The 19,956-nt window shown below is 49.2% G+C and overlaps 12 non-coding genes across 12 annotated transcripts; all 12 read left to right on the top strand.

The window, feature by feature from the left end:
• The first annotated feature begins 661 nt into the window (after positions 1 to 661).
• LOC126057434 (small nucleolar RNA SNORD115) lies at positions 662 to 742 on the top strand. Its single transcript, XR_007512522.1, has one exon. It is a non-coding gene; the product is annotated as a small nucleolar RNA SNORD115 (small nucleolar RNA).
• A 1,617-nt stretch (positions 743 to 2,359) lies between these two features.
• On the top strand, positions 2,360 to 2,437 carry LOC126057814 (small nucleolar RNA SNORD115). Its single transcript, XR_007512887.1, has one exon. It is a non-coding gene; the product is annotated as a small nucleolar RNA SNORD115 (small nucleolar RNA).
• A 1,618-nt stretch (positions 2,438 to 4,055) lies between these two features.
• On the top strand, positions 4,056 to 4,136 carry LOC126057435 (small nucleolar RNA SNORD115). The gene has a single exon (XR_007512523.1). It is a non-coding gene; the product is annotated as a small nucleolar RNA SNORD115 (small nucleolar RNA).
• Positions 4,137 to 5,753: 1,617 nt separating this feature from the next.
• Positions 5,754 to 5,831, top strand: LOC126057815 (small nucleolar RNA SNORD115). Its single transcript, XR_007512888.1, has one exon. It is a non-coding gene; the product is annotated as a small nucleolar RNA SNORD115 (small nucleolar RNA).
• Positions 5,832 to 7,449: 1,618 nt separating this feature from the next.
• On the top strand, positions 7,450 to 7,530 carry LOC126057436 (small nucleolar RNA SNORD115). The gene has a single exon (XR_007512524.1). It is a non-coding gene; the product is annotated as a small nucleolar RNA SNORD115 (small nucleolar RNA).
• A 1,617-nt stretch (positions 7,531 to 9,147) lies between these two features.
• On the top strand, positions 9,148 to 9,225 carry LOC126057817 (small nucleolar RNA SNORD115). Its single transcript, XR_007512889.1, has one exon. It is a non-coding gene; the product is annotated as a small nucleolar RNA SNORD115 (small nucleolar RNA).
• Positions 9,226 to 10,843: 1,618 nt separating this feature from the next.
• On the top strand, positions 10,844 to 10,924 carry LOC126057437 (small nucleolar RNA SNORD115). The gene has a single exon (XR_007512525.1). It is a non-coding gene; the product is annotated as a small nucleolar RNA SNORD115 (small nucleolar RNA).
• A 1,617-nt stretch (positions 10,925 to 12,541) lies between these two features.
• LOC126057818 (small nucleolar RNA SNORD115) lies at positions 12,542 to 12,619 on the top strand. The gene has a single exon (XR_007512890.1). It is a non-coding gene; the product is annotated as a small nucleolar RNA SNORD115 (small nucleolar RNA).
• A 1,618-nt stretch (positions 12,620 to 14,237) lies between these two features.
• LOC126057438 (small nucleolar RNA SNORD115) lies at positions 14,238 to 14,318 on the top strand. The gene has a single exon (XR_007512526.1). It is a non-coding gene; the product is annotated as a small nucleolar RNA SNORD115 (small nucleolar RNA).
• A 1,617-nt stretch (positions 14,319 to 15,935) lies between these two features.
• On the top strand, positions 15,936 to 16,013 carry LOC126057819 (small nucleolar RNA SNORD115). Its single transcript, XR_007512891.1, has one exon. It is a non-coding gene; the product is annotated as a small nucleolar RNA SNORD115 (small nucleolar RNA).
• A 1,618-nt stretch (positions 16,014 to 17,631) lies between these two features.
• LOC126057439 (small nucleolar RNA SNORD115) lies at positions 17,632 to 17,712 on the top strand. Its single transcript, XR_007512527.1, has one exon. It is a non-coding gene; the product is annotated as a small nucleolar RNA SNORD115 (small nucleolar RNA).
• A 1,617-nt stretch (positions 17,713 to 19,329) lies between these two features.
• On the top strand, positions 19,330 to 19,407 carry LOC126057928 (small nucleolar RNA SNORD115). Its single transcript, XR_007513001.1, has one exon. It is a non-coding gene; the product is annotated as a small nucleolar RNA SNORD115 (small nucleolar RNA).
• The last annotated feature ends 549 nt before the right edge of the window (positions 19,408 to 19,956 follow it).

The raw sequence follows: 19,956 nt of genomic DNA on the forward strand, positions 1-19,956 counted from the left end.
TGGGAATGAGGTGGCCTGGACTGTGTCTCTCCATGGCACAAGGGTGAAATCAAACTCTGGAAATGCCTAGTTGGTTTTGGGGCCAAATTCTTGGTGAAAGCACTCTTCCGAGTGTCCCACAGCTCATTTGAAGATCCCCAGTTTTGGGAACCCTTGGATGTCATTTCCTGGAAGTGCTCGTGCACGGATCCGTGCCTGTGGACACAGATTCGGCTTCCTCGTAGACATTAGCCGGGGCTGATCAAATGAATAGCCTGTTCTTGGCTGGGACTTCCTGAGTACTTTTCTCCATTCGGAGTCCTCTATGCCTTGTCTTGATCTGGCACGCGTCTGCCTTTCTGTCAAGGGTCAGCAGTCTCACTAATGGGCGAGAAGTGTGTGTCTTGATTTCGTCCCTCTTTTGGGCTATATGGGGAAAAAGCATAGCTGTTAGGCAATGAATGTCTCTCGTCTGATGTCTGACTTACTTCTTTGCCCTTCCTCAAAGGATTGCAAGGTCGAAGCCTGTTTTCCTGCTTTCATGAGGGTCAAGCTAGTCCCCGGGAAACCGGAAGAGGATGTGCGAACCTTCTCATCCTGCGTGATTGCGGGCTGGATGGACGATATCGGTGGTGAGGAACTTGAAGACTCAGGTGATTTCTCCCGGGGATTGAGATGTCTCGGGTCAACGAAGACACCTCAACTTGTCTCCAAGAGAGATGATGACATAAAAATCATGCTCAATAGGATCCCGCTGAGGCCCAGAGAGAAACTCCTTTTCCCTAACGTTAATGATCTGCTTCAGAGTGGACCCCCGTTTGGATCCCTTTTTCCTCCACCAAGTGATCAAAAACTCCTCCCTGACCGATTTTGGTCATGCTGATTCCTTGGCTCTTTTCGTCTTTTTCTGTCATTTGGAAAGACCTGCTTTCAGGAGATTCACCACCGAAAGAACTCAAGGTGAGTGAATGACGGCGGTTCTCCCTTGTCTCTGGTGACACTTAGACAAGTGAAAATGGAGCCCAAGAGGCAGTCGGGTTTTGTGGAAAAGCTGAGACGTGTCCCCTGCTTTGAGCTTGACCTGACCTATTGACCAAGTGGCGGTGATATGCACGGGTGGATAGTTAGGAAGCACAGGAACCTAGAAGAATTTCCACTTGAGTAATTTTTGATCGTCCGGTTCCCAGTCGGGTATGTCTACGGAATTTGAGAATATTTTCAACTCTCAACTCTTTACGGGATGGGAGTGTGTAGCAGCTCTACTGGAGAAACCAGAGAGACTTGCCCTAGTTGAAAGCCTGTGTCAGTTGCGACTGGACTCTTAGGATCTCCAGGGCGTCTTTCCCAGACATCTTGGTATTGGATGAAGACTGGAGTAGCCTGATACCTCGCTGTAGCATTCAAGAAAAGGCAGCAGCACCACTATCTGAGTCAAAAAGCTAATGCCAGGCTCAATACCATTCGGTACGTGGGTCGCGAGCGTCATGACTAGTTTCAGGTTCATACCACAGGAGGTCAGGATCTGCTGACAGCCTAATCAGGCAATGCAGGCATAACTGCTGCCTTCCACATGTGGAAAGATCATTTTCTTGACAGATCTTTGGAATCTTGTAGAGATTCCATAGAACTCCTTTTCCGTGTGCCCCACGGGATCCTCTGATGCTTGATATACGGGAGGAGATGTGTTCCCTCTCTGGGGATTATTGGGGCCTGAGGTAGATTCGATTGTGTCTCTCCATGGCTCAGTGGTGAAACGAAAGCGTTGAAGGACTGTGGCAATTTTAACAAGTGTTGGCAGAATTCTTGGAAAGCTATTCTTTTCCAAATGTCCTCCAGCTGATTTGAAGATCCCCCGGTGCTGGGGACTCTTGGGTGCCATTTCCCGGGAGTCCGCACACATTGGACAGTGCCCGTGGACGCATAGTTGGCTGCCTTCAACACATCAGTCAGGCTTAAGCAATGGCAAAGGCTCCTTTTGCCTGGGTCCTCCTGTAAATTTGTGCTACATCCAGAGACCTCTCTGCCTTCTTCTGAATATTGCATGATTCTCTCCTTCTGTCATGGGTCAGCAGACTCCCCAGTGGGTTGCAAATGGCTCTCTTGATTTTGTCCATGTGTTCGCGAATGTCTGGCTGAAAGCCTAGCCTTAGGGAAGTGAGTTTCTCTTCTGGGATCTCTGTCTTACTGATTTCCCCTTTTCAAAGGGTTAGTGAGGTCGATGTGTCTTGTCCTGCTTTCATGGGGGTCAAGCCAACTGCCCGGGAAACTGGAAGATGATGTGTGAACGCTCTCATCCACTGTCCTTCCTGGGTGGAAGGAAGACATTTGTGGTAAGCATCTTCAGGTCTCAGGGGATTTTTCCTGGGGAGTGATATGGCTGGGGTCAATGATGACATAATCTGTCTGGAAGAGAGATGATGACCTAAAAATCATGCTCAGAGAGGTTATGCTGAGGCCCTGTGGGAAAGTCCTTTGGCCCAGCCTTACAGATCTTCTTTAGAGCGGACTCCCATTTTGATTTCTTTCACCTGCACCAAGTAATCCAAAAGACCTGGGTGGCCGATTTTGGTCAGGTTGATTCCTTGGCTCTTTTCCTCTTTTTGTGTCCTTTAGCAAAACCTGCCTCCGAGGAGTTCACCGTTGCGAGGACAAAAGGTGAGGGATTTCCCGTGATTTGCCCTGGCCCCATCTGACACTTAGGCAAGTGAGGATACACCACAAAAGGCAGTAGGGTTTGCTGACAAGGCTGAGGCATGTCCCCTGGTGTGTGCTTGACCTTGCCTGGTTGACTAAGTGGCGGTGACGTGCGTGGGTGGATACTTAGCAATCAGAGAATCCTGAAACATGTGCGCTGGAGTCATCTGCGATAGCCTGGGTCCAAGTCCGATACGGCCTACCGAAATGGGAGAAACGGCCAACTAGAACAATGTATTTTCCCAAGATATTTATGAGATGTGAATGGCTCAGAGCTCTACAGGAGACTGGTCAACTTGCTGTAATTGAAAGCGTGTGTCAGTTGCGGCTGGACTCGCAGGATTTGCAGGTCGCTTTTCCCGTGAATCTTGAAATTGGATGAGCGACTCAGTAGTCTGATAGCTGGCTCCAGCTTTCAAGTAAAGGTAGCTGCACAGATAACTGCGTAGAAAATCTAAAGTCAGGGTCGATGCCAGGTGTGAAGGGGACACGAGGGTCAGGAGCACTTTCAGGTTGATGCCACAGGAGGTCATGTTTCCCTGGAGCTCTAGACAGTGAAAGCAGGCGTAAGTGCTGCCTTGCACATGTGCAAAGATCCCTGTTCCTACAGAGTTGGTTGGAATCCTGTAGAGGTTCCATAAGACTCCTGCTCTCTTTGTGCCAAGGAATCCTCTGATGGTTGATAAACAGGAGGAGATGTGTTCCCTGTGTTCCCATTCTTTGGGAATGAGGTGGCCTGGACTGTGTCTCTCCATGGCACAAGGGTGAAATCAAACTCTGGAAATGCCTAGTTGGTTTTGGGGCCAAATTCTTGGTGAAAGCACTCTTCCGAGTGTCCCACAGCTCATTTGAAGATCCCCAGTTTTGGGAACCCTTGGATGTCATTTCCTGGAAGTGCTCGTGCACGGATCCGTGCCTGTGGACACAGATTCGGCTTCCTCGTAGACATTAGCCGGGGCTGATCAAATGAATAGCCTGTTCTTGGCTGGGACTTCCTGAGTACTTTTCTCCATTCGGAGTCCTCTATGCCTTGTCTTGATCTGGCACGCGTCTGCCTTTCTGTCAAGGGTCAGCAGTCTCACTAATGGGCGAGAAGTGTGTGTCTTGATTTCGTCCCTCTTTTGGGCTATATGTGGAAAAAGCATAGCTGTTAGGCAATGAATGTCTCTCGTCTGATGTCTGACTTACTTCTTTGCCCTTCCTCAAAGGATTGCAAGGTCGAAGCCTGTTTTCCTGCTTTCATGAGGGTCAAGCTACTCCCCGGGAAACCGGAAGAGGATGTGCGAACCTTCTCATCCTGCGTGATTGCGGGCTGGATGGACGATATCGGTGGTGAGGAACTTGAAGACTCAGGTGATTTCTCCCGGGGATTGAGATGTCTCGGGTCAACGAAGACACCTCAACTTGTCTCCAAGAGAGATGATGACATAAAAATCATGCTCAATAGGATCCCGCTGAGGCCCAGAGAGAAACTCCTTTTCCCTAACGTTAATGATCTGCTTCAGAGTGGACCCCCGTTTGGATCCCTTTTTCCTCCACCAAGTGATCAAAAACTCCTCCCTGACCGATTTTGGTCATGCTGATTCCTTGGCTCTTTTCGTCTTTTTCTGTCATTTGGAAAGACCTGCTTTCAGGAGATTCACCACCGAAAGAACTCAAGGTGAGTGAATGATGGCGGTTCTCCCTTGTCTCTGGTGACACTTAGACAAGTGAAAATGGAGCCCAAGAGGCAGTCGGGTTTTGTGGAAAAGCTGAGACGTGTCCCCTGCTTTGAGCTTGACCTGACCTATTGACCAAGTGGCGGTGATATGCACGGGTGGATAGTTAGGAAGCACAGGAACCTAGAAGAATTTCCACTTGAGTAATTTTTGATCGTCCGGTTCCCAGTCGGGTATGTCTACGGAATTTGAGAATATTTTCAACTCTCAACTCTTTACGGGATGGGAGTGTGTAGCAGCTCTACTGGAGAAACCAGAGAGACTTGCCCTAGTTGAAAGCCTGTGTCAGTTGCGACTGGACTCTTAGGATCTCCAGGGCGTCTTTCCCAGACATCTTGGTATTGGATGAAGACTGGAGTAGCCTGATACCTCGCTGTAGCATTCAAGAAAAGGCAGCAGCACCACTATCTGAGTCAAAAAGCTAATGCCAGGCTCAATACCATTCGGTACGTGGGTCGCGAGCGTCATGACTCGTTTCAGGTTCATACCACAGGAGGTCAGGATCTGCTGACAGCCTAATCAGGCAATGCAGGCATAACTGCTGTCTTCCACATGTGGAAAGATCATTTTCTTGACAGATCTTTGGAATCTTGTAGAGATTCCATAGAACTCCTTTTCCGTGTGCCCCACGGGATCCTCTGATGCTTGATATACGGGAGGAGATGTGTTCCCTCTCTGGGGATTATTGGGGCCTGAGGTAGATTCGATTGTGTCTCTCCATGGCTCAGTGGTGAAACGAAAGCGTTGAAGGACTGTGGCAATTTTAACAAGTGTTGGCAGAATTCTTGGAAAGCTATTCTTTTCCAAATGTCCTCCAGCTGATTTGAAGATCCCCCGGTGCTGGGGACTCTTGGGTGCCATTTCCCGGGAGTCCGCACACATTGGACAGTGCCCGTGGACGCATAGTTGGCTGCCTTCAACACATCAGTCAGGCTTAAGCAATGGCAAAGGCTCCTTTTGCCTGGGTCCTCCTGTAAATTTGTGCTACATCCAGAGACCTCTCTGCCTTCTTCTGAATATTGCATGATTCTCTCCTTCTGTCATGGGTCAGCAGACTCCCCAGTGGGTTGCAAATGGCTCTCTTGATTTTGTCCATGTGTTCGCGAATGTCTGGCTGAAAGCCTAGCCTTAGGGAAGTGAGTTTCTCTTCTGGGATCTCTGTCTTACTGATTTCCCCTTTTCAAAGGGTTAGTGAGGTCGATGTCTCTTGTCCTGCTTTCATGGGGGTCAAGCCAACTGCCCGGGAAACTGGAAGATGATGTGTGAACGCTCTCATCCACTGTCCTTCCTGGGTGGAAGGAAGACATTTGTGGTAAGCATCTTCAGGTCTCAGGGGATTTTTCCTGGGGAGTGATATGGCTGGGGTCAATGATGACATAATCTGTCTGGAAGAGAGATGATGACCTAAAAATCATGCTCAGAGAGGTTATGCTGAGGCCCTGTGGGAAAGTCCTTTGGCCCAGCCTTACAGATCTTCTTTAGAGCGGACTCCCATTTTGATTTCTTTCACCTGCACCAAGTAATCCAAAAGACCTGGGTGGCCGATTTTGGTCAGGTTGATTCCTTGGCTCTTTTCCTCTTTTTGTGTCCTTTAGCAAAACCTGCCTCCGAGGAGTTCACCGTTGCGAGGACAAAAGGTGAGGGATTTCCCGTGATTTGCCCTGGCCCCATCTGACACTTAGGCAAGTGAGGATACACCACAAAAGGCAGTAGGGTTTGCTGACAAGGCTGAGGCATGTCCCCTGGTGTGTGCTTGACCTTGCCTGGTTGACTAAGTGGCGGTGACGTGCGTGGGTGGATACTTAGCAATCAGAGAATCCTGAAACATGTGCGCTGGAGTCATCTGCGATAGCCTGGGTCCAAGTCCGATACGGCCTACCGAAATGGGAGAAACGGCCAACTAGAACAATGTATTTTCCCAAGATATTTATGAGATGTGAATGGCTCAGAGCTCTACAGGAGACTGGTCAACTTGCTGTAATTGAAAGCGTGTGTCAGTTGCGGCTGGACTCGCAGGATTTGCAGGTCGCTTTTCCCGTGAATCTTGAAATTGGATGAGCGACTCAGTAGTCTGATAGCTGGCTCCAGCTTTCAAGTAAAGGTAGCTGCACAGATAACTGCGTAGAAAATCTAAAGTCAGGGTCGATGCCAGGTGTGAAGGGGACACGAGGGTCAGGAGCACTTTCAGGTTGATGCCACAGGAGGTCATGTTTCCCTGGAGCTCTAGACAGTGAAAGCAGGCGTAAGTGCTGCCTTGCACATGTGCAAAGATCCCTGTTCCTACAGAGTTGGTTGGAATCCTGTAGAGGTTCCATAAGACTCCTGCTCTCTTTGTGCCAAGGAATCCTCTGATGGTTGATAAACAGGAGGAGATGTGTTCCCTGTGTTCCCATTCTTTGGGAATGAGGTGGCCTGGACTGTGTCTCTCCATGGCACAAGGGTGAAATCAAACTCTGGAAATGCCTAGTTGGTTTTGGGGCCAAATTCTTGGTGAAAGCACTCTTCCGAGTGTCCCACAGCTCATTTGAAGATCCCCAGTTTTGGGAACCCTTGGATGTCATTTCCTGGAAGTGCTCGTGCACGGATCCGTGCCTGTGGACACAGATTCGACTTCCTCGTAGACATTAGCCGGGGCTGATCAAATGAATAGCCTGTTCTTGGCTGGGACTTCCTGAGTACTTTTCTCCATTCGGAGTCCTCTATGCCTTGTCTTGATCTGGCACGCGTCTGCCTTTCTGTCAAGGGTCAGCAGTCTCACTAATGGGCGAGAAGTGTGTGTCTTGATTTCGTCCCTCTTTTGGGCTATATGTGGAAAAAGCATAGCTGTTAGGCAATGAATGTCTCTCGTCTGATGTCTGACTTACTTCTTTGCCCTTCCTCAAAGGATTGCAAGGTCGAAGCCTGTTTTCCTGCTTTCATGAGGGTCAAGCTAGTCCCCGGGAAACCGGAAGAGGATGTGCGAACCTTCTCATCCTGCGTGATTGCGGGCTGGATGGACGATATCGGTGGTGAGGAACTTGAAGACTCAGGTGATTTCTCCCGGGGATTGAGATGTCTCGGGTCAACGAAGACACCTCAACTTGTCTCCAAGAGAGATGATGACATAAAAATCATGCTCAATAGGATCCCGCTGAGGCCCAGAGAGAAACTCCTTTTCCCTAACGTTAATGATCTGCTTCAGAGTGGACCCCCGTTTGGATCCCTTTTTCCTCCACCAAGTGATCAAAAACTCCTCCCTGACCGATTTTGGTCATGCTGATTCCTTGGCTCTTTTCGTCTTTTTCTGTCATTTGGAAAGACCTGCTTTCAGGAGATTCACCACCGAAAGAACTCAAGGTGAGTGAATGATGGCGGTTCTCCCTTGTCTCTGGTGACACTTAGACAAGTGAAAATGGAGCCCAAGAGGCAGTCGGGTTTTGTGGAAAAGCTGAGACGTGTCCCCTGCTTTGAGCTTGACCTGACCTATTGACCAAGTGGCGGTGATATGCACGGGTGGATAGTTAGGAAGCACAGGAACCTAGAAGAATTTCCACTTGAGTAATTTTTGATCGTCCGGTTCCCAGTCGGGTATGTCTACGGAATTTGAGAATATTTTCAACTCTCAACTCTTTACGGGATGGGAGTGTGTAGCAGCTCTACTGGAGAAACCAGAGAGACTTGCCCTAGTTGAAAGCCTGTGTCAGTTGCGACTGGACTCTTAGGATCTCCAGGGCGTCTTTCCCAGACATCTTGGTATTGGATGAAGACTGGAGTAGCCTGATACCTCGCTGTAGCATTCAAGAAAAGGCAGCAGCACCACTATCTGAGTCAAAAAGCTAATGCCAGGCTCAATACCATTCGGTACGTGGGTCGCGAGCGTCATGACTAGTTTCAGGTTCATACCACAGGAGGTCAGGATCTGCTGACAGCCTAATCAGGCAATGCAGGCATAACTGCTGCCTTCCACATGTGGAAAGATCATTTTCTTGACAGATCTTTGGAATCTTGTAGAGATTCCATAGAACTCCTTTTCCGTGTGCCCCACGGGATCCTCTGATGCTTGATATACGGGAGGAGATGTGTTCCCTCTCTGGGGATTATTGGGGCCTGAGGTAGATTCGATTGTGTCTCTCCATGGCTCAGTGGTGAAACGAAAGCGTTGAAGGACTGTGGCAATTTTAACAAGTGTTGGCAGAATTCTTGGAAAGCTATTCTTTTCCAAATGTCCTCCAGCTGATTTGAAGATCCCCCGGTGCTGGGGACTCTTGGGTGCCATTTCCCGGGAGTCCGCACACATTGGACAGTGCCCGTGGACGCATAGTTGGCTGCCTTCAACACATCAGTCAGGCTTAAGCAATGGCAAAGGCTCCTTTTGCCTGGGTCCTCCTGTAAATTTGTGCTACATCCAGAGACCTCTCTGCCTTCTTCTGAATATTGCATGATTCTCTCCTTCTGTCATGGGTCAGCAGACTCCCCAGTGGGTTGCAAATGGCTCTCTTGATTTTGTCCATGTGTTCGCGAATGTCTGGCTGAAAGCCTAGCCTTAGGGAAGTGAGTTTCTCTTCTGGGATCTCTGTCTTACTGATTTCCCCTTTTCAAAGGGTTAGTGAGGTCGATGTCTCTTGTCCTGCTTTCATGGGGGTCAAGCCAACTGCCCGGGAAACTGGAAGATGATGTGTGAACGCTCTCATCCACTGTCCTTCCTGGGTGGAAGGAAGACATTTGTGGTAAGCATCTTCAGGTCTCAGGGGATTTTTCCTGGGGAGTGATATGGCTGGGGTCAATGATGACATAATCTGTCTGGAAGAGAGATGATGACCTAAAAATCATGCTCAGAGAGGTTATGCTGAGGCCCTGTGGGAAAGTCCTTTGGCCCAGCCTTACAGATCTTCTTTAGAGCGGACTCCCATTTTGATTTCTTTCACCTGCACCAAGTAATCCAAAAGACCTGGGTGGCCGATTTTGGTCAGGTTGATTCCTTGGCTCTTTTCCTCTTTTTGTGTCCTTTAGCAAAACCTGCCTCCGAGGAGTTCACCGTTGCGAGGACAAAAGGTGAGGGATTTCCCGTGATTTGCCCTGGCCCCATCTGACACTTAGGCAAGTGAGGATACACCACAAAAGGCAGTAGGGTTTGCTGACAAGGCTGAGGCATGTCCCCTGGTGTGTGCTTGACCTTGCCTGGTTGACTAAGTGGCGGTGACGTGCGTGGGTGGATACTTAGCAATCAGAGAATCCTGAAACATGTGCGCTGGAGTCATCTGCGATAGCCTGGGTCCAAGTCCGATACGGCCTACCGAAATGGGAGAAACGGCCAACTAGAACAATGTATTTTCCCAAGATATTTATGAGATGTGAATGGCTCAGAGCTCTACAGGAGACTGGTCAACTTGCTGTAATTGAAAGCGTGTGTCAGTTGCGGCTGGACTCGCAGGATTTGCAGGTCGCTTTTCCCGTGAATCTTGAAATTGGATGAGCGACTCAGTAGTCTGATAGCTGGCTCCAGCTTTCAAGTAAAGGTAGCTGCACAGATAACTGCGTAGAAAATCTAAAGTCAGGGTCGATGCCAGGTGTGAAGGGGACACGAGGGTCAGGAGCACTTTCAGGTTGATGCCACAGGAGGTCATGTTTCCCTGGAGCTCTAGACAGTGAAAGCAGGCGTAAGTGCTGCCTTGCACATGTGCAAAGATCCCTGTTCCTACAGAGTTGGTTGGAATCCTGTAGAGGTTCCATAAGACTCCTGCTCTCTTTGTGCCAAGGAATCCTCTGATGGTTGATAAACAGGAGGAGATGTGTTCCCTGTGTTCCCATTCTTTGGGAATGAGGTGGCCTTGACTGTGTCTCTCCATGGCACAAGGGTGAAATCAAACTCTGGAAATGCCTAGTTGGTTTTGGGGCCAAATTCTTGGTGAAAGCACTCTTCCGAGTGTCCCACAGCTCATTTGAAGATCCCCAGTTTTGGGAACCCTTGGATGTCATTTCCTGGAAGTGCTCGTGCACGGATCCGTGCCTGTGGACACAGATTCGGCTTCCTCGTAGACATTAGCCGGGGCTGATCAAATGAATAGCCTGTTCTTGGCTGGGACTTCCTGAGTACTTTTCTCCATTCGGAGTCCTCTATGCCTTGTCTTGATCTGGCACGCGTCTGCCTTTCTGTCAAGGGTCAGCAGTCTCACTAATGGGCGAGAAGTGTGTGTCTTGATTTCGTCCCTCTTTTGGGCTATATGTGGAAAAAGCATAGCTGTTAGGCAATGAATGTCTCTCGTCTGATGTCTGACTTACTTCTTTGCCCTTCCTCAAAGGATTGCAAGGTCGAAGCCTGTTTTCCTGCTTTCATGAGGGTCAAGCTACTCCCCGGGAAACCGGAAGAGGATGTGCGAACCTTCTCATCCTGCGTGATTGCGGGCTGGATGGACGATATCGGTGGTGAGGAACTTGAAGACTCAGGTGATTTCTCCCGGGGATTGAGATGTCTCGGGTCAACGAAGACACCTCAACTTGTCTCCAAGAGAGATGATGACATAAAAATCATGCTCAATAGGATCCCGCTGAGGCCCAGAGAGAAACTCCTTTTCCCTAACGTTAATGATCTGCTTCAGAGTGGACCCCCGTTTGGATCCCTTTTTCCTCCACCAAGTGATCAAAAACTCCTCCCTGACCGATTTTGGTCATGCTGATTCCTTGGCTCTTTTCGTCTTTTTCTGTCATTTGGAAAGACCTGCTTTCAGGAGATTCACCACCGAAAGAACTCAAGGTGAGTGAATGATGGCGGTTCTCCCTTGTCTCTGGTGACACTTAGACAAGTGAAAATGGAGCCCAAGAGGCAGTCGGGTTTTGTGGAAAAGCTGAGACGTGTCCCCTGCTTTGAGCTTGACCTGACCTATTGACCAAGTGGCGGTGATATGCACGGGTGGATAGTTAGGAAGCACAGGAACCTAGAAGAATTTCCACTTGAGTAATTTTTGATCGTCCGGTTCCCAGTCGGGTATGTCTACGGAATTTGAGAATATTTTCAACTCTCAACTCTTTACGGGATGGGAGTGTGTAGCAGCTCTACTGGAGAAACCAGAGAGACTTGCCCTAGTTGAAAGCCTGTGTCAGTTGCGACTGGACTCTTAGGATCTCCAGGGCGTCTTTCCCAGACATCTTGGTATTGGATGAAGACTGGAGTAGCCTGATACCTCGCTGTAGCATTCAAGAAAAGGCAGCAGCACCACTATCTGAGTCAAAAAGCTAATGCCAGGCTCAATACCATTCGGTACGTGGGTCGCGAGCGTCATGACTAGTTTCAGGTTCATACCACAGGAGGTCAGGATCTGCTGACAGCCTAATCAGGCAATGCAGGCATAACTGCTGCCTTCCACATGTGGAAAGATCATTTTCTTGACAGATCTTTGGAATCTTGTAGAGATTCCATAGAACTCCTTTTCCGTGTGCCCCACGGGATCCTCTGATGCTTGATATACGGGAGGAGATGTGTTCCCTCTCTGGGGATTATTGGGGCCTGAGGTAGATTCGATTGTGTCTCTCCATGGCTCAGTGGTGAAACGAAAGCGTTGAAGGACTGTGGCAATTTTAACAAGTGTTGGCAGAATTCTTGGAAAGCTATTCTTTTCCAAATGTCCTCCAGCTGATTTGAAGATCCCCCGGTGCTGGGGACTCTTGGGTGCCATTTCCCGGGAGTCCGCACACATTGGACAGTGCCCGTGGACGCATAGTTGGCTGCCTTCAACACATCAGTCAGGCTTAAGCAATGGCAAAGGCTCCTTTTGCCTGGGTCCTCCTGTAAATTTGTGCTACATCCAGAGACCTCTCTGCCTTCTTCTGAATATTGCATGATTCTCTCCTTCTGTCATGGGTCAGCAGACTCCCCAGTGGGTTGCAAATGGCTCTCTTGATTTTGTCCATGTGTTCGCGAATGTCTGGCTGAAAGCCTAGCCTTAGGGAAGTGAGTTTCTCTTCTGGGATCTCTGTCTTACTGATTTCCCCTTTTCAAAGGGTTAGTGAGGTCGATGTCTCTTGTCCTGCTTTCATGGGGGTCAAGCCAACTGCCCGGGAAACTGGAAGATGATGTGTGAACGCTCTCATCCACTGTCCTTCCTGGGTGGAAGGAAGACATTTGTGGTAAGCATCTTCAGGTCTCAGGGGATTTTTCCTGGGGAGTGATATGGCTGGGGTCAATGATGACATAATCTGTCTGGAAGAGAGATGATGACCTAAAAATCATGCTCAGAGAGGTTATGCTGAGGCCCTGTGGGAAAGTCCTTTGGCCCAGCCTTACAGATCTTCTTTAGAGCGGACTCCCATTTTGATTTCTTTCACCTGCACCAAGTAATCCAAAAGACCTGGGTGGCCGATTTTGGTCAGGTTGATTCCTTGGCTCTTTTCCTCTTTTTGTGTCCTTTAGCAAAACCTGCCTCCGAGGAGTTCACCGTTGCGAGGACAAAAGGTGAGGGATTTCCCGTGATTTGCCCTGGCCCCATCTGACACTTAGGCAAGTGAGGATACACCACAAAAGGCAGTAGGGTTTGCTGACAAGGCTGAGGCATGTCCCCTGGTGTGTGCTTGACCTTGCCTGGTTGACTAAGTGGCGGTGACGTGCGTGGGTGGATACTTAGCAATCAGAGAATCCTGAAACATGTGCGCTGGAGTCATCTGCGATAGCCTGGGTCCAAGTCCGATACGGCCTACCGAAATGGGAGAAACGGCCAACTAGAACAATGTATTTTCCCAAGATATTTATGAGATGTGAATGGCTCAGAGCTCTACAGGAGACTGGTCAACTTGCTGTAATTGAAAGCGTGTGTCAGTTGCGGCTGGACTCGCAGGATTTGCAGGTCGCTTTTCCCGTGAATCTTGAAATTGGATGAGCGACTCAGTAGTCTGATAGCTGGCTCCAGCTTTCAAGTAAAGGTAGCTGCACAGATAACTGCGTAGAAAATCTAAAGTCAGGGTCGATGCCAGGTGTGAAGGGGACACGAGGGTCAGGAGCACTTTCAGGTTGATGCCACAGGAGGTCATGTTTCCCTGGAGCTCTAGACAGTGAAAGCAGCCGTAAGTGCTGCCTTGCACATGTGCAAAGATCCCTGTTCCTACAGAGTTGGTTGGAATCCTGTAGAGGTTCCATAAGACTCCTGCTCTCTTTGTGCCAAGGAATCCTCTGATGGTTGATAAACAGGAGGAGATGTGTTCCCTGTGTTCCCATTCTTTGGGAATGAGGTGGCCTTGACTGTGTCTCTCCATGGCACAAGGGTGAAATCAAACTCTGGAAATGCCTAGTTGGTTTTGGGGCCAAATTCTTGGTGAAAGCACTCTTCCGAGTGTCCCACAGCTCATTTGAAGATCCCCAGTTTTGGGAACCCTTGGATGTCATTTCCTGGAAGTGCTCGTGCACGGATCCGTGCCTGTGGACACAGATTCGGCTTCCTCGTAGACATTAGCCGGGGCTGATCAAATGAATAGCCTGTTCTTGGCTGGGACTTCCTGAGTACTTTTCTCCATTCGGAGTCCTCTATGCCTTGTCTTGATCTGGCACGCGTCTGCCTTTCTGTCAAGGGTCAGCAGTCTCACTAATGGGCGAGAAGTGTGTGTCTTGATTTCGTCCCTCTTTTGGGCTATATGTGGAAAAAGCATAGCTGTTAGGCAATGAATGTCTCTCGTCTGATGTCTGACTTACTTCTTTGCCCTTCCTCAAAGGATTGCAAGGTCGAAGCCTGTTTTCCTGCTTTCATGAGGGTCAAGCTACTCCCCGGGAAACCGGAAGAGGATGTGCGAACCTTCTCATCCTGCGTGATTGCGGGCTGGATGGACGATATCGGTGGTGAGGAACTTGAAGACTCAGGTGATTTCTCCCGGGGATTGAGATGTCTCGGGTCAACGAAGACACCTCAACTTGTCTCCAAGAGAGATGATGACATAAAAATCATGCTCAATAGGATCCCGCTGAGGCCCAGAGAGAAACTCCTTTTCCCTAACGTTAATGATCTGCTTCAGAGTGGACCCCCGTTTGGATCCCTTTTTCCTCCACCAAGTGATCAAAAACTCCTCCCTGACCGATTTTGGTCATGCTGATTCCTTGGCTCTTTTCGTCTTTTTCTGTCATTTGGAAAGACCTGCTTTCAGGAGATTCACCACCGAAAGAACTCAAGGTGAGTGAATGATGGCGGTTCTCCCTTGTCTCTGGTGACACTTAGACAAGTGAAAATGGAGCCCAAGAGGCAGTCGGGTTTTGTGGAAAAGCTGAGACGTGTCCCCTGCTTTGAGCTTGACCTGACCTATTGACCAAGTGGCGGTGATATGCACGGGTGGATAGTTAGGAAGCACAGGAACCTAGAAGAATTTCCACTTGAGTAATTTTTGATCGTCCGGTTCCCAGTCGGGTATGTCTACGGAATTTGAGAATATTTTCAACTCTCAACTCTTTACGGGATGGGAGTGTGTAGCAGCTCTACTGGAGAAACCAGAGAGACTTGCCCTAGTTGAAAGCCTGTGTCAGTTGCGACTGGACTCTTAGGATCTCCAGGGCGTCTTTCCCAGACATCTTGGTATTGGATGAAGACTGGAGTAGCCTGATACCTCGCTGTAGCATTCAAGAAAAGGCAGCAGCACCACTATCTGAGTCAAAAAGCTAATGCCAGGCTCAATACCATTCGGTACGTGGGTCGCGAGCGTCATGACTAGTTTCAGGTTCATACCACAGGAGGTCAGGATCTGCTGACAGCCTAATCAGGCAATGCAGGCATAACTGCTGCCTTCCACATGTGGAAAGATCATTTTCTTGACAGATCTTTGGAATCTTGTAGAGATTCCATAGAACTCCTTTTCCGTGTGCCCCACGGGATCCTCTGATGCTTGATATACGGGAGGAGATGTGTTCCCTCTCTGGGGATTATTGGGGCCTGAGGTAGATTCGATTGTGTCTCTCCATGGCTCAGTGGTGAAACGAAAGCGTTGAAGGACTGTGGCAATTTTAACAAGTGTTGGCAGAATTCTTGGAAAGCTATTCTTTTCCAAATGTCCTCCAGCTGATTTGAAGATCCCCCGGTGCTGGGGACTCTTGGGTGCCATTTCCCGGGAGTCCGCACACATTGGACAGTGCCCGTGGACGCATAGTTGGCTGCCTTCAACACATCAGTCAGGCTTAAGCAATGGCAAAGGCTCCTTTTGCCTGGGTCCTCCTGTAAATTTGTGCTACATCCAGAGACCTCTCTGCCTTCTTCTGAATATTGCATGATTCTCTCCTTCTGTCATGGGTCAGCAGACTCCCCAGTGGGTTGCAAATGGCTCTCTTGATTTTGTCCATGTGTTCGCGAATGTCTGGCTGAAAGCCTAGCCTTAGGGAAGTGAGTTTCTCTTCTGGGATCTCTGTCTTACTGATTTCCCCTTTTCAAAGGGTTAGTGAGGTCGATGTCTCTTGTCCTGCTTTCATGGGGGTCAAGCCAACTGCCCGGGAAACTGGAAGATGATGTGTGAACGCTCTCATCCACTGTCCTTCCTGGGTGGAAGGAAGACATTTGTGGTAAGCATCTTCAGGTCTCAGGGGATTTTTCCTGGGGAGTGATATGGCTGGGGTCAATGATGACATAATCTGTCTGGAAGAGAGATGATGACCTAAAAATCATGCTCAGAGAGGTTATGCTGAGGCCCTGTGGGAAAGTCCTTTGGCCCAGCCTTACAGATCTTCTTTAGAGCGGACTCCCATTTTGATTTCTTTCACCTGCACCAAGTAATCCAAAAGACCTGGGTGGCCGATTTTGGTCAGGTTGATTCCTTGGCTCTTTTCCTCTTTTTGTGTCCTTTAGCAAAACCTGCCTCCGAGGAGTTCACCGTTGCGAGGACAAAAGGTGAGGGATTTCCCGTGATTTGCCCTGGCCCCATCTGACACTTAGGCAAGTGAGGATACACCACAAAAGGCAGTAGGGTTTGCTGACAAGGCTGAGGCATGTCCCCTGGTGTGTGCTTGACCTTGCCTGGTTGACTAAGTGGCGGTGACGTGCGTGGGTGGATACTTAGGAATCAGAGAATCCTGAAACATGTGCGCTGGAGTCATCTGCGATAGCCTGGGTCCAAGTCCGATACGGCCTACCGAAATGGGAGAAACGGCCAACTAGAACAATGTATTTTCCCAAGATATTTATGAGATGTGAATGGCTCAGAGCTCTACAGGAGACTGGTCAACTTGCTGTAATTGAAAGCGTGTGTCAGTTGCGGCTGGACTCGCAGGATTTGCAGGTCGCTTTTCCCGTGAATCTTGAAATTGGATGAGCGACTCAGTAGTCTGATAGCTGGCTCCAGCTTTCAAGTAAAGGTAGCTGCACAGATAACTGCGTAGAAAATCTAAAGTCAGGGTCGATGCCAGGTGTGAAGGGGACACGAGGGTCAGGAGCACTTTCAGGTTGATGCCACAGGAGGTCATGTTTCCCTGGAGCTCTAGACAGTGAAAGCAGGCGTAAGTGCTGCCTTGCACATGTGCAAAGATCCCTGTTCCTACAGAGTTGGTTGGAATCCTGTAGAGGTTCCATAAGACTCCTGCTCTCTTTGTGCCAAGGAATCCTCTGATGGTTGATAAACAGGAGGAGATGTGTTCCCTGTGTTCCCATTCTTTGGGAATGAGGTGGCCTTGACTGTGTCTCTCCATGGCACAAGGGTGAAATCAAACTCTGGAAATGCCTAGTTGATTTGGGGGCCAAATTCTTGGTGAAAGCACTCTTCCGAGTGTCCCACAGCTCATTTGAAGATCCCCAGTTTTGGGAACCCTTGGATGTCATTTCCTGGAAGTGCTCGTGCACGGATCCGTGCCTGTGGACACAGATTCGGCTTCCTCGTAGACATTAGCCGGGGCTGATCAAATGAATAGCCTGTTCTTGGCTGGGACTTCCTGAGTACTTTTCTCCATTCGGAGTCCTCTATGCCTTGTCTTGATCTGGCACGCGTCTGCCTTTCTGTCAAGGGTCAGCAGTCTCACTAATGGGCGAGAAGTGTGTGTCTTGATTTCGTCCCTCTTTTGGGCTATATGTGGAAAAAGCATAGCTGTTAGGCAATGAATGTCTCTCGTCTGATGTCTGACTTACTTCTTTGCCCTTCCTCAAAGGATTGCAAGGTCGAAGCCTGTTTTCCTGCTTTCATGAGGGTCAAGCTAGTCCCCGGGAAACCGGAAGAGGATGTGCGAACCTTCTCATCCTGCGTGATTGCGGGCTGGATGGACGATATCGGTGGTGAGGAACTTGAAGACTCAGGTGATTTCTCCCGGGGATTGAGATGTCTCGGGTCAACGAAGACACCTCAACTTGTCTCCAAGAGAGATGATGACATAAAAATCATGCTCAATAGGATCCCGCTGAGGCCCAGAGAGAAACTCCTTTTCCCTAACGTTAATGATCTGCTTCAGAGTGGACCCCCGTTTGGATCCCTTTTTCCTCCACCAAGTGATCAAAAACTCCTCCCTGACCGATTTTGGTCATGCTGATTCCTTGGCTCTTTTCGTCTTTTTCTGTCATTTGGAAAGACCTGCTTTCAGGAGATTCACCACCGAAAGAACTCAAGGTGAGTGAATGATGGCGGTTCTCCCTTGTCTCTGGTGACACTTAGACAAGTGAAAATGGAGCCCAAGAGGCAGTCGGGTTTTGTGGAAAAGCTGAGACGTGTCCCCTGCTTTGAGCTTGACCTGACCTATTGACCAAGTGGCGGTGATATGCACGGGTGGATAGTTAGGAAGCACAGGAACCTAGAAGAATTTCCACTTGAGTAATTTTTGATCGTCCGGTTCCCAGTCGGGTATGTCTACGGAATTTGAGAATATTTTCAACTCTCAACTCTTTACGGGATGGGAGTGTGTAGCAGCTCTACTGGAGAAACCAGAGAGACTTGCCCTAGTTGAAAGCCTGTGTCAGTTGCGACTGGACTCTTAGGATCTCCAGGGCGTCTTTCCCAGACATCTTGGTATTGGATGAAGACTGGAGTAGCCTGATACCTCGCTGTAGCATTCAAGAAAAGGCAGCAGCACCACTATCTGAGTCAAAAAGCTAATGCCAGGCTCAATACCATTCGGTACGTGGGTCGCGAGCGTCATGACTAGTTTCAGGTTCATACCACAGGAGGTCAGGATCTGCTGACAGCCTAATCAGGCAATGCAGGCATAACTGCTGCCTTCCACATGTGGAAAGATCATTTTCTTGACAGATCTTTGGAATCTTGTAGAGATTCCATAGAACTCCTTTTCCGTGTGCCCCACGGGATCCTCTGATGCTTGATATACGGGAGGAGATGTGTTCCCTCTCTGGGGATTATTGGGGCCTGAGGTAGATTCGATTGTGTCTCTCCATGGCTCAGTGGTGAAACGAAAGCGTTGAAGGACTGTGGCAATTTTAACAAGTGTTGGCAGAATTCTTGGAAAGCTATTCTTTTCCAAATGTCCTCCAGCTGATTTGAAGATCCCCCGGTGCTGGGGACTCTTGGGTGCCATTTCCCGGGAGTCCGCACACATTGGACAGTGCCCGTGGACGCATAGTTGGCTGCCTTCAACACATCAGTCAGGCTTAAGCAATGGCAAAGGCTCCTTTTGCCTGGGTCCTCCTGTAAATTTGTGCTACATCCAGAGACCTCTCTGCCTTCTTCTGAATATTGCATGATTCTCTCCTTCTGTCATGGGTCAGCAGACTCCCCAGTGGGTTGCAAATGGCTCTCTTGATTTTGTCCATGTGTTCGCGAATGTCTGGCTGAAAGCCTAGCCTTAGGGAAGTGAGTTTCTCTTCTGGGATCTCTGTCTTACTGATTTCCCCTTTTCAAAGGGTTAGTGAGGTCGATGTCTCTTGTCCTGCTTTCATGGGGGTCAAGCCAACTGCCCGGGAAACTGGAAGATGATGTGTGAACGCTCTCATCCACTGTCCTTCCTGGGTGGAAGGAAGACATTTGTGGTAAGCATCTTCAGGTCTCAGGGGATTTTTCCTGGGGAGTGATATGGCTGGGGTCAATGATGACATAATCTGTCTGGAAGAGAGACGATGACCTAAAAATCATGCTCAGAGAGGTTATGCTGAGGCCCTGTGGGAAAGTCCTTTGGCCCAGCCTTACAGATCTTCTTTAGAGCGGACTCCCATTTTGATTTCTTTCACCTGCACCAAGTAATCCAAAAGACCTGGGTGGCCGATTTTGGTCAGGTTGATTCCTTGGCTCTTTTCCTCTTTTTGTGTCCTTTAGCAAAACCTGCCTCCGAGGAGTTCACCGTTGCGAGGACAAAAGGTGAGGGATTTCCCGTGATTTGCCCTGGCCCCATCTGACACTTAGGCAAGTGAGGATACACCACAAAAGGCAGTAGGGTTTGCTGACAAGGCTGAGGCATGTCCCCTGGTGTGTGCTTGACCTTGCCTGGTTGACTAAGTGGCGGTGACGTGCGTGGGTGGATACTTAGCAATCAGAGAATCCTGAAACATGTGCGCTGGAGTCATCTGCGATAGCCTGGGTCCAAGTCCGATACGGCCTACCGAAATGGGAGAAACGGCCAACTAGAACAATGTATTTTCCCAAGATATTTATGAGATGTGAATGGCTCAGAGCTCTACAGGAGACTGGTCAACTTGCTGTAATTGAAAGC

Source organism: Elephas maximus, chromosome 13 (genome assembly GCF_024166365.1).
Source record: "Elephas maximus indicus isolate mEleMax1 chromosome 13, mEleMax1 primary haplotype, whole genome shotgun sequence".
Lineage (NCBI taxonomy): Eukaryota > Metazoa > Chordata > Mammalia > Proboscidea > Elephantidae > Elephas > Elephas maximus.